This window comes from Tenrec ecaudatus, chromosome 9, assembly GCF_050624435.1.
Source record: "Tenrec ecaudatus isolate mTenEca1 chromosome 9, mTenEca1.hap1, whole genome shotgun sequence".
Taxonomy (NCBI): domain Eukaryota; kingdom Metazoa; phylum Chordata; class Mammalia; order Afrosoricida; family Tenrecidae; genus Tenrec; species Tenrec ecaudatus.
Window position 1 is genome coordinate 74,894,741 of NC_134538.1, and position 12,107 is coordinate 74,906,847.

Consider the following 12,107-nt stretch of genomic DNA (forward strand, 5'->3'; position numbering starts at 1 on the left):
GTTCTACAGAACAGACTAGAACTGCTGTTGTGAGCTTTGAAGATGAAGTGGCCACGTGGCCAGGAATGGACAGCCTTTATATGCTGAGTGTCCGCCCACTGATCCCTGCTAGGAAATGAGGCCCTCAGTCCTATAGCCTTCAGGAACAGAAGTCTGCCAAACTGCTTCAATAACCTGAGAGGCTTCTTTTCCTCAAGAGATTTCAGGCAAGAGCCCAGCCCTGTTACCCCTTGGATTTGGCCTTGTAAGACTGAGCAGAGAATCCCCCCAGCCTGCACAAGCTTGTAGACACTGAATGGCTGTTGTTTGAAGCTGCTACATTTGTAATAATTTGTTTTCCCGCAGTCGAAGTGTAGTCTAGTAGTTGAAACAGGTTTCCCTCTCCTTGGCAGTCCACCTGTGCGTTGGGCACAGACTCAGCAAACAGAAGAGGCAGTATATCAGAGCGCAGGATCTGGATCTAGACTAGTTTCAATTCTTGCTGCGCCATTTACCACCTATGAGACTGGGCAAGTTACTTGAGCTCTCTGTCTCTGTATTTCCTTCACTGTGATCACATTTACCTCATAGGGGCATTATGAGAGCAAGATGGTTCGATACTTGTAACAAAATTAGAACAGAAGTTGGCACATTTTAAGTGCTAACTGAGTGTTAGTCACTCCTACTCTTATTCTCTACTCCAACTTCTTTAAGGATATTCTTTGTGTTGTGTTGTCTTACTCATGCCTTCAGTCTCCCTTTCTGCTGCTATACTGCCTTCAGCAACAAAGTTCAGTGTCATTAACCACTAGAGATGCAAATCAACACCATTTCACTCCCACTGTAGGGTCACGGTGAGTCAGTATCCACTCAATGGCAGTGAGAGTTTAAGGATAGCTAAGATTTTTAAAAATAACGAATGTTGGCATGGATGTGAGGCCATTGCTGGAGGAATACAAAATAATTACAATGGTTCTGCTCAATAAATAGGGTGGTGGTTTCTCAAAACAAACCAAAAACCTAAAAATAGAACTACTATATGGCTCAGCAATTTCATTCCTACGTATATACCCAAAAGACTTAAAGGCGACAACTCAGGGAGACTTGTGCATTGCACAATATGCCAATGTACACTGCAGCCTTATTCATGATAGCTAAAAGGTAGAAATGACGTCAATGGCCATCAACAGAAGAATGGGTCAGCAAAAACGTGCATATGTACAACCGAATACAACTCACTGCCATTCAGTTGATTCTGACTCACAGCAAGCCTGTAGGACAGGGTAGAACTCCCCCTGTGGGTTTCCCAGTAGAAAGCCTTGTTTTTCTCCAAAGAGGGACTAGTGGTTTCCAATTGCAGACGCTGAAGTTAGCAAACCAGTGTGGAACCATTCTGCCTCCAGAGCTCCTTGGAATACCAGTTAGCAAGTAGAAAAATGCCGTTTTGGTGGATGCTATTATGTGGATGTAGACTGAAGACATTACGCAGAGCAAACTAAGTCGATCACAAAATGACAAATAAGATCTCACATATAGAAAGAAAAGGTACATGTACAGAAACCAGTTTCTTATTGTTTAGGAAGGTCAGGGGAGGGTAGAAAAAGGAGAGACTAGGCATTAAGAAAATGGCATTATGTGAAGGTAGGGTCGCACTGCCAATTTCTGTAATTGCTCTAAGAAGTTCAATTGTCAAACGTTGTTTGACAGATATATGTACAGTAGAAGAAAGACCATTGCTGCTAAGATTGCTTCAGTACAACCAACCATGGCTTGGGATCTGGTTCTTTGATTTGGAGGTACAGTCACGATTTCACGGGACATGCCAACTAAGTGACCTAATAGTGTGTGTAGTGCTTTTGTTCTACCTCCTAGCTGATTTTGTAGTGCCTGGGGTCTAAAGGCTACAAGCAGGCACCCAATTAACCAATGTGTAGCTAATGGCCTCCAGGAACTACTTCCTCCTTTGCTTCTAGACCAGCTGTTCTCAACCTGTGGGTCACAAACCCTTTGGGGAGGTCAGACGACCCTCTCACAGGGGTCACCTAAGACCATAGGGAATGCATATTTCTGATGGTTTTAGGAACCAAGACACTGCACCTCTATCCATCTCCAGGAGGGTCTGCACACATGCAGATACACCCACATACAAGTACCCGGTGTGATGACATCATTGTGCCAACCCCATCACCTACACCCTGTACAAATATAGATATTTACATTACAATTCATAACAGTAGCAAATTTACAGTTATGAAGTAGCAATGAAAATAATTTTATGGTTGGGGGGGGGGGTCACCACAACATGAGGGTCTCGGCATTAGGAAGGTTGAGAACCACTGCTCTAGACCAAAATAACTAGATAGTACAAGATACTATTACTGAATATTTTGATAAAAACTATCTACAGAAGAATCTTGTTCAAGGGGCAAATGCAGAACAGATTTTCAAATTCTGAACTTGACCTCCTGGGAGCCATGGTGGGTAGATGAACCCATGATATTGCCCTGAGATAATTTCTAATCTTTCATAAGAAATATCCCCTGAAGCCTTCCTAAAACTGAACAGTAGTTTATCTTAACTAGTACAAAAAGGTCTGCATAGAGCATTGTGCTCTTATGTGGGATCCAGTAAACACCTAGGACTTGAAAGATTCCATGGGGACCTGACAGGCCAATGAGCTTCTGCTCATGGGGAAGGAGCCTCTCATGGAGGGTGAGAATGGTTACCCTGCTGGATGAATGTAATCAGTGTCACTAGATGCTATGTAGAAACTCCTGAATCGATTTATATCTTGCTGTGTATAGTCTCAACAACAAAGTAAAACTTAAAGAAAACAATAAAACTAAAAAGTTTTAAAATTGTAAAAATACATGCCCCAAAAGTCCTTAGTTCGGAAGGACTGAACTAAGTAAAAATTGAAAAGTGAGTGTACTAATGAATGGGTTGTCATAACCTTCCAAATAGCTTTTAAAATGCATTATCAAACATGTCATCACACGTAACTTATTTTGCATAGCCAAGTAACACTATGAATACTGTTGTGTGCCTTTTTTCACTACTATTAGGAATCCTGATAGCGTAGTGATTACACATTGGGCTTCAAACTGCAAGGTCAGCAGTTCAAAAGCACCAGCCACTCCTAAGGACAAAGCTGGAGTTACAGGGGCAGTTCTACCCTGTCCTATAGGGTTAATATGACTCATCATCAACTTCACAGCAGTTGATTTCTTATAAAGTTGGTGGACTGTGTTAGGCCAGGTTGACTAGAGAAACATTCATGGACACCCATATATTTTTAAGAAAGAGCTTTATATCAAACAGTAATTAATTATATATTAAGAAAACATCCCATCCCAATCCAAATCAAGTGCATAAGTTCAATATTAGCCCGTAAGTCTGATACGAGTCCATAAATCCCTCTACAGAATCATGCAACACATGCAATGATGCAAAATGCTGGAATATCACAGGCCAGTGGCTACAAAATCTTGTGGATCCAGTGGCAGTGGAAGCATCTCCAGGGCACTCGCAGGTCTCAGCGTGTGTCCATGTGGCTTGTCAACAGGAAGAAGGCAGAAAGTAAGAGGAAGTTCCCAGAATCCTCATGAGAAGGCCATGCCCACAAGAAGGCATCATGAAGCTGTGACCTGTCAGACTAAGCTCCGCCCCTACACATTTATCAAGTGGACATGAAATTATGTCACTACCACATCTACATTAAACCATTTCAAGAAGTTGCATGTGATCAAGAACCAATGGTACTGAAAGAGATTGCGATGGCACTGAAGGTATCAGTGAAAAGCAAGGCTCCGGGAACTGACAGAATACCGATTGAATGTACAACAAATGGATACAGTGCTCATAGCACATCATGGTCTGTACAAGGAAGTCTGGAAGACAACCACCTGGCTAGTAGACTGGAAAAAAATCTGTATTTGTACCCATTCCCAAGAAAGGTCGCCCAACAGAAAATGAAAATTGTCAAATAACACTAACGTTTCATGTAAGTACCATTTTTTATCATCATTTAACAAAACCATTTTATTAGGGGTTCATACAGCTCTTATCACAATCCATACATACATCAATTGTGTAAAACACCTATGTATATTCATTGCCTTCATCCTTCTCAAAACATTTGCTCTCCACTTAGGTCCCTGGCTACAGCTCCTCGTTTTTTCCCTCCTCCCTGCTCCCCCCTCCCTCATAAACCCTTGATAATTTATAAATTATTATTTTGTCATATCTTATACTGTCCAACGTCTCCCTTCACCCACTTTTCTGTTGTCTGTCCCCCAGGGAGGAGGTCACATGTAGATCCTTGTAATCAGTTCCCTCTTTCCACCTCACCCTCCCTCCACCCTCCCGGTATCGCCACACTCAACACTGGTCCAGAAGGGATCATCTACCCTGGATTCACTGTGTCTCCAGTTCCGCAAATAACACTTAAAAATATATATTTTATTGTGTTTTGGTGACAGTGTACATAGAAAATTAGGTTTCCATTAAGCTATTTTTAAACATATTGTTCAATGCCATTGGCTACATTTTTCCTATTATATCAAAACTCTTTTTTTTTTTGGTGGTTCTCTTAATATGGCATTCACAAATCACCCCTCCATGGTTAAATCGCATATATATATATATATATATATATATATAATCACAATCAGCTCTAGTACTTCGTCCTCCCCTCCCAGATTCCTTGTTTGCTCCCCAAGTCCCCTCACCCTCTCTATATCCCACTCCCACCCCACCCCTACATCCCCCATAAACCATTGATTCCATCAGTTATTATCTCTATGCATCTACTCCTGTGCTTCACAAACTGGGAAACCCAGAAGTAACAATAAACAACTAAGACAAGATAAAATGGCAAAAATAAAATAATAATAATATAAAATAAAAAGTAAAAAATATTGATCACATCAATATTTTAAAAGTCAAGGAAGAAATTTTTGTCATGGAACAAACAAGAAATACTTGAGTCTAGATCAAACTGAGGTTAGGTTCAGATGGAAGTCAACTGACCAAGTGTCAAATTATACCATGTTCTATCCACCATCATCAAGCTTATCTCTGTCTGATAGTATATCTGTTCGAGACCCTTGCCTGTGGCTAGAGGGGATCTGCCAGAGGCTCAGTCTGACTAGATACCCTGCAGATGGATTTGGGGCCTCCCAGTATGCCACACATGCTTCTACAAATTGGGTGTCCACAATTTAAACTCATACTTTTCCCTTCGTCATATTTAGATTTTGTTATTATCTTTGGATCACACAGGCTGGTGTGCTTCTTCCATGTGAACTTAGTTGACTCCTCACTTAAGATGGCTGATCATTTGAATACAAGCCTTTAAGACCCCAGAACGTTTGCAATTGATAGCCTGGCACCATCTACTTTCTTCACCACACTTTGCTACAGTACTCTTAGCTTCACTGATTATTTCATGAAGGTGAGTATTGAGCAGCGCCATGATATCAGAAAACTAAGTGTTCTTGAATTGGAGCTAGAGTTAAGTGGGAGCTCAGAGCCATCTGCATGTCCAAGTGTTATGCACGACTTGCTTTTTTACTTTGGTGGTCGTATTATGACAAAAACAAAACCCCACAAGCCCAACAACAGCAACAAACCAGCAAACAAACAAATAAAAGCAAAAAAAAAAAACCCAAAAGGCAGAAGAACAAAAAAGAAAAACATTGTCAATCATCCCCCTGGGGTCTAACATCAACGATTTTTCCAATGACACTGGACTCAAGACACTGTGGATATGAGGAGTGTGTGCGAGCACAGTTCCACTGTGAGCTGCACCCCATGAGTGGTTGCCTGAGCTGTTAGCTCTCCCAATAGATTGAGCTCTGTCTACACTGTGCATGGGATTGGTGCCAGGGGGGAACTTCCTGCATCCATTTCTCAGGTGTATATCCCTGCCCAGCAGTTCAAAACCTGTTATATCAATGCAAGGGGAGCTTTGAGGTGCTAAATATATAGTGAATCTGGGTCCCTTTCCATGGGACACCCACCAAACCAGGGGTTCCACCCAAGGTCCATTGGCCACCACTTCCACAGCCCCGGACAAGCCCCTCTTTGCTTCCTCTCCCATCAGAGTGCCCTAGACCTCAGTCCAAGGGTACAGGCAGCTTCAAGGCAGAGTTCCGTTCTTTCTGTATGGTTTCTATGTTGAGGCCCTGTGGTGTAGCCCCTGGGGGAGGCCATGTGCCTGCAAGGCCAGTGACCAAGGTCATCATGGTACTTAGTCCATGGCCTGGCTCACCGAGGGTTAGGTAGAAACATATTCATATGTGTCTACCAAGGAAAATAAAACCTGCTCTATTGCCCCTCTAGTTTCCCTATAATCATTAACATCCCTTCCCAATGTGAGTTTGCTCCTCCCCAATCACCCACCATACTCACCAACAAAAATATCCAAACCGTAGAGCTGCTCCCCTCCCCTGGTTTTAATTTTCCAGCAGCATTCTTCTTCCATTCCTGTGGAGGGCCCACTGATTTGTCCCAGCCTTGTCTCGATGTGGTATAGCATCAAGTGGATGTTCTTCCTCCTTTTCCCGCCTCTTGAAAGAGTGACCCCAGCCAATATGAGGTCTCCTCCTTCAAGGTGATTCTTGTGAAGTGCTCCTAGGGAGGTGGTGTATGGCTCATGGCCTGGTAGGTAGCCTTTTCCCCTTTTGTTCAGGAATTGGTCCCTAAGATTTGTTTAATTGGTGTTTCTCGTTATAGTAATGGATTTATGCAATATTTATCCTTTTGTGATTGACTTACCATATATACTCGTGGATAAGCCGAGTTTTTCAGCACATTTTTAATGTAACTTGTGGTAAAATTAAGTGCCTTGGCTGATAGTCAGGTCGGCTTATACTTGAGTATATATGGTACTTCACTCAGCATAATGGTTTCCAGTGTCATGCAGTGTTTCATGCTATCAGCACTGTTTTTAAGGGTTGCATAGTATTCCATTGTGTGTATGTACCAGTTTGGCTCATTCTTCCACTGTTGGATATTTGGGCTGCTTCTAGTTTCTTGCCATTGTGAATTGTGCTGCTACAAACATAGGAGAGCATACATTCACTCAAGTTGTGTCTCTTATTTCTTTGGAGTATATGCCTAATAGTGGTATTGCTGGATCATAGGGGATTACAATTCCCAGATGTTTTAAGTATCACTATATCATTTTCCACAGTGACTGTATGAATTTACAAGTCCATCAACAGTGTATATGAATTCCAACCTCTCCACATCCTGTTCAGCATTTGTTTTTTTTTACTGTTTTTTTAATGGGAGCTAGCACTGTGGGTGTAAAATGGTATCTCACTGTGGTTTAATTTGCATCTCCCTCATGGCTAGTGATCATAAACATTTTTTACACGTGTTTGTTAGCCATTTGTCCTTCATTTTTGGTGACCCATCTGTTCATCTCTTTTTCCTATTTCTTAATTGGGTCATTTGTTATTTTCTTAATGAGCTGTTGTAGAGTTCTGTATATTTTGGTAATTAGACCTTTGTCCGATGTGTTGTTGGTAAAAATAATTTTCCAAATCTGTGAGCTCTCGATTGACTCTCCTGGTGAAGTCTTTTGATGTGCATAGGTGATATAATTTCAGCAAGCCCCAGTCATCTATCTTGTCTTCTGCTGTGCGTGTCTCCTCCATTCTCCTTGGTAGTCTATGTATGTCTGCGATATGGCCCGTAAGTGTGTTCCAGCTTCCTCATTGATGACCCTGATAGCTCTGGGTTTTACATTTAGGGCTTTAATAAGCCACCTTGAGTTCATTTTTGTGCATGGGGTGAGATATGGGTCTTGTTTCATTCTTCTGCATATGGAAATCCTGTTTTTCCAACTGCTTTTGTTGAAGAGGCTTTCTCCCATTGGATACATCTAGGTTCCTTGTCGAAGATTAGTTGCCTGTAGGTTGATGCATTTATATCTGGGGTTTCTGTTCTGATCCATTGGTCTATGTGCCTCTCATTGTACCAGTACCAGGCTGTTTTGACTACTGTGGCTATGGAGTAGGTTTTTAGGTCTGGCAGTGCTAGACCTCTGTGGCAGTCACATAATCTGTTGTCAATTTGAGAGGATTAAGAGTGAAGGAGTGGAGTTTAGCCTGTAAATCAGGTCGCAGTTTGATGACCTCATTTGGAGGTGCTAAGGAGATAAATGGCTCACTGAAATTAGGACACTCGCTCACTCCACGTGAGACATTCCTGTTGATAAGACACATGGAGCTATGCTAGAGCCCTGGAGCCTACACTGCCAATGGATCCACAAGACTTCCCACCCAGTGGCCTGTGATCTTCCTGCATTTGGTGTCATTGCATATGTTTTGTGTATCTGAAGATAACTTTATAGATTGGTATTGGATATACGGACTATTATGAAATTATGGACTTGATCTGGGCTGGGATGTTTTCTCAATATCCAATTGCTTTTGTATATAAAGCTCTTTCTTATACACATATGAGTGTCTATGAATTTGTTTCTCTAGTCAACCTTGACTAACACAGCCTCCAATGCAAATAACATTTGGCCAAAGATAATTTCAAAACAGTTGCAGCTATGCATCGACAAGGAAGCAGGCAGAACTTCAAGTCAGAATCATAAGAGCAAATGGAAGAAGGGATATCATTGCTGACATCAGATGAATCTTGACTAAAAGATAATACAAGGAAGATGTTCATTTGTGCTTTATCAAATATGCAACAATGTTCGATTGTGTGGATCCTAACTAACTATGGATACCATTTAAAAGAATGAAAATTCCAGAACATTTCATTGTGCTCTGGCAGAATCTGTACATAGACAAAGATGCAGGTGTTCAAACCAAACAAGGAAATTGTTAGTGGTCTGAAGGCAGGAAAGTGTGCATCAGTGTGTATTCTTTCACCATACTTAGTCAGCATGCTGGGCACATGACCAACAAGTTGGACTATATGAAGAAGAACACGGCATCAGGATTGGAGAAAGGCTTGTTAACATGTCATATGACACACCTTTGCTTACAGAAATCTAGAATTTGAAGTATTTACTGATGAAGATCAAAGACTGAAGCCCTCAGTATTACAACTTCAGCCTTACAATGCAATGTAAAGAAAACAAAAATTCTCACAACTGGACCAATAGAAAACATTATGATAAATGGACAAAAGATGGAAGTTGTCAAAGATTTCATTTTACTTGGATCTGCAAGCAGTGTTCATAGAAACAGCAGTTAAGAAATCACATAACATTCCACTGGTCAAGCTGCTTCACAAGATCTAAAAAGCAAAAATGTCACTTGAGAGCTAAAAGTGTGACCTACTCAAGCCATGGTATTTCAAACCCCTCATATCCATGTGAAAATCGGACAAGGACCAAGGAAAATGCACAGGATTGATACATTTGAATTATGGTGTTGGGAAAGAATATTGAAAGTATTGTGAACTTCTAGGAGGAACAAACAAAGAGGTCTTAGAAAACTACAGAATTCTCCTTAGAAAGAAAGAAAGACTTCATCTCACATACTTTGGACATGTTATCAGGAGAGACCAGTCTCTGGAAAAGGCCATCATGCACAGTAAAGTGGAAGGTCAATGTCAAAGAGAAAGACCCTCAATGAGAAGGATTGACACCGTGGCTGCAGTGATGGTCTCAAACAACAATGATGGGATGCCCAGTGACCTTTTAGGATACAGTAGGGCTGTCCCTGTGGGTTTCTGAGGCTGTAAATCTTTACAGGAGCAAAAAGTCTCATTTTTCTACTGTAGAACATTCATACCAGATCCAGAAAATAACAACAACAATAGACTCAACTCTGGCACATACTCTAAAGTCTGCATTTCTTCAAAAGTTGTTTCTAAATCACTGAATATGAATCAAAGTCATGAAAACCAACAACCAAGAGTTCAGATTTAACCATTATCTGACTTCTTTAAGACTGTGAACCCTGGAGCCTTTGGGCTCAGCCTTGGCTGTAACCCACATTGTGACCAGAAGCAATAAAAGTTGACAAATCTGCCCAAACTCCCACAAAGCAGGTTTGTTTTTTTTAATCTTTGAACACAGAAACCACAAAAACAGAGACATAAGCAGCATTCCCCTTTGGAGGGAAAAACAGTTTAAGAATGTCAAATGGTCGGCAGATAACTGAAGTTTTTGCTAATATGAGAAATAATTAAAACCTCTCCAGGGTCTGTATTTTGGTTAGGATCCTTATAGGAGTTCTGGTGGGTTAAATGTTGAGCTGCTTTCCCAAAGGTCGGTGGTTCAAACACACCAGTCACTCCACAGGGGCAACATAAGTCAATCTACTTCCACAAAGAATTACAGCCATGTGGAGCAGTGTTTCACTGTCCTATAGGGTCACTAGGAGGAGCCCTGGTAGCTAAGTGGTAAGGAGTTGGGCTGCCATCCAAAAGGTCAGCGGTTCGAAATCACCAGCTGCTCCAAGGGAGAAAGATGGGGCTCCCTACTCCCATAAAGAATTACAGCCTCAGAAACTCACAGGGGGTAGTCCTACCATGTCCGAGAGGGTCACTATGAGCCAGCATCGACTTGATGGCAGTGGGTTTGGGCTTGTTTAAGGTCCCTATGGTCGTCCTTCAGTGACACAAACAGTCAAACAGTTTGCTTTCTGCCTCTATCCAAAAGGCTGGTGGTTCACCCCCAGCCAGCTAGCGCCGCAGAAGAAAAGGCCTAGAAATGTGCTTCTATAATGATCATAACCCAGGAAATCCTATGGAGTCAAGTCTGCTCTGTCGCACACAGGGTCACCACGAGTCAGCATTGACTCCACGACAACAGGTCTGTTTTGCTCATTTGCTTTAAGGCGCTTATACACCCTGTTCAGGACATGGAGGTGGCCGTTGACGTCTGTGAAGATTTAGCTTTGGAAACCCTATGAAGCAGTTCTGCTCTGTCCTGTTGAGTGCTACAAGTCATGATCGGCTGAATGGCAACTCTGCTTCATATCTTTTTAAAATTACTTTTTAAATTAAAATATCATTTTATTGGGGGCTTTAGAGCTCTTATAACATCAATTGTATGAAGCATATTTATACATATGTTGCTATCATTATTTTCTAAACATTTACTTTCTACTGAGACCTTGGTCTGGTTCATATCTTAAAGTGTGTATATTTTTTTCCTGCACATCCCAAACCTCACATACCTGCTGGCAGGTCTCCATCCTCTGCACCTGAGATGGGATCACCACCCAGAGCTCTAAACTGGGCCATCTCCACTCAGTATCAAAGCTTCAGTCAGCTGAGCTCCAGGCTCCTAACACGTGACTACACCTTCTACTCGAATGTACTTAGGGCCCTCATCAACGTATACCTCATCAATGCAAGAGACGTACAGCCAGCTCCATTTGTACAAGCACTTTCCATTCCAGTTTCTCCTAAACAACCCTGCCAGCTGAACACCCCTAAAGCATATTTCCTTGTGTCATTCCCCTACTTGATTTGTACTGGCCCCTTATTATCTACAGGATGAAACTCCATGGACATGAAAGGAAAATTCTGCTTAGCCTTGCACAAGTGTGGTCTCCAGTAGTCTCGGGCTGAAGCCCGGGAGCAGGGACACTCCCCGGCTGAGGCAGCTCAGTTGCCTTCCTGTTACAGTTTCATCCTCCTTTCCTCCTCCAAATCCATTCGAGAGTCACCGACTTCATGTACAATCCCAGCTATAATGAAACCCCTCCTTCCTTAAACTCTTAGAGCCAGTGCTGACTTGCCACCCTCACCCCGCTCTGTATCCTTCTCGACCACCATGGAGCCTGCGTCTCACACTGCAGTACACCCTCCCATGGAGCTTGCGTCTCACACTGCAGTACACCCTCCCTATCTGTATGCCCCACTGGTATGGGCACTTGTGGCTCAAGTGATAAATAACATTACAAAATGGAGACACACTGTTCACCAAAGACTGCTGTCTCTTGCGGGGCTCAGAGTGGAACTCCCACAAATGACCAAATAGGATACCTAAGCCCAGTTGTCACCTGCTTTCTGAAGACCAGGGAGCAGCCCCCTTTGACTCCTGTTGGGCCATGCTCTGTCGCTTCCAGTGCCTGCCTGCTTCTTTACCTTGCATACCAGAAGGATGCTCGCAGATGCAGCAGCTTACTTTCTGTGGC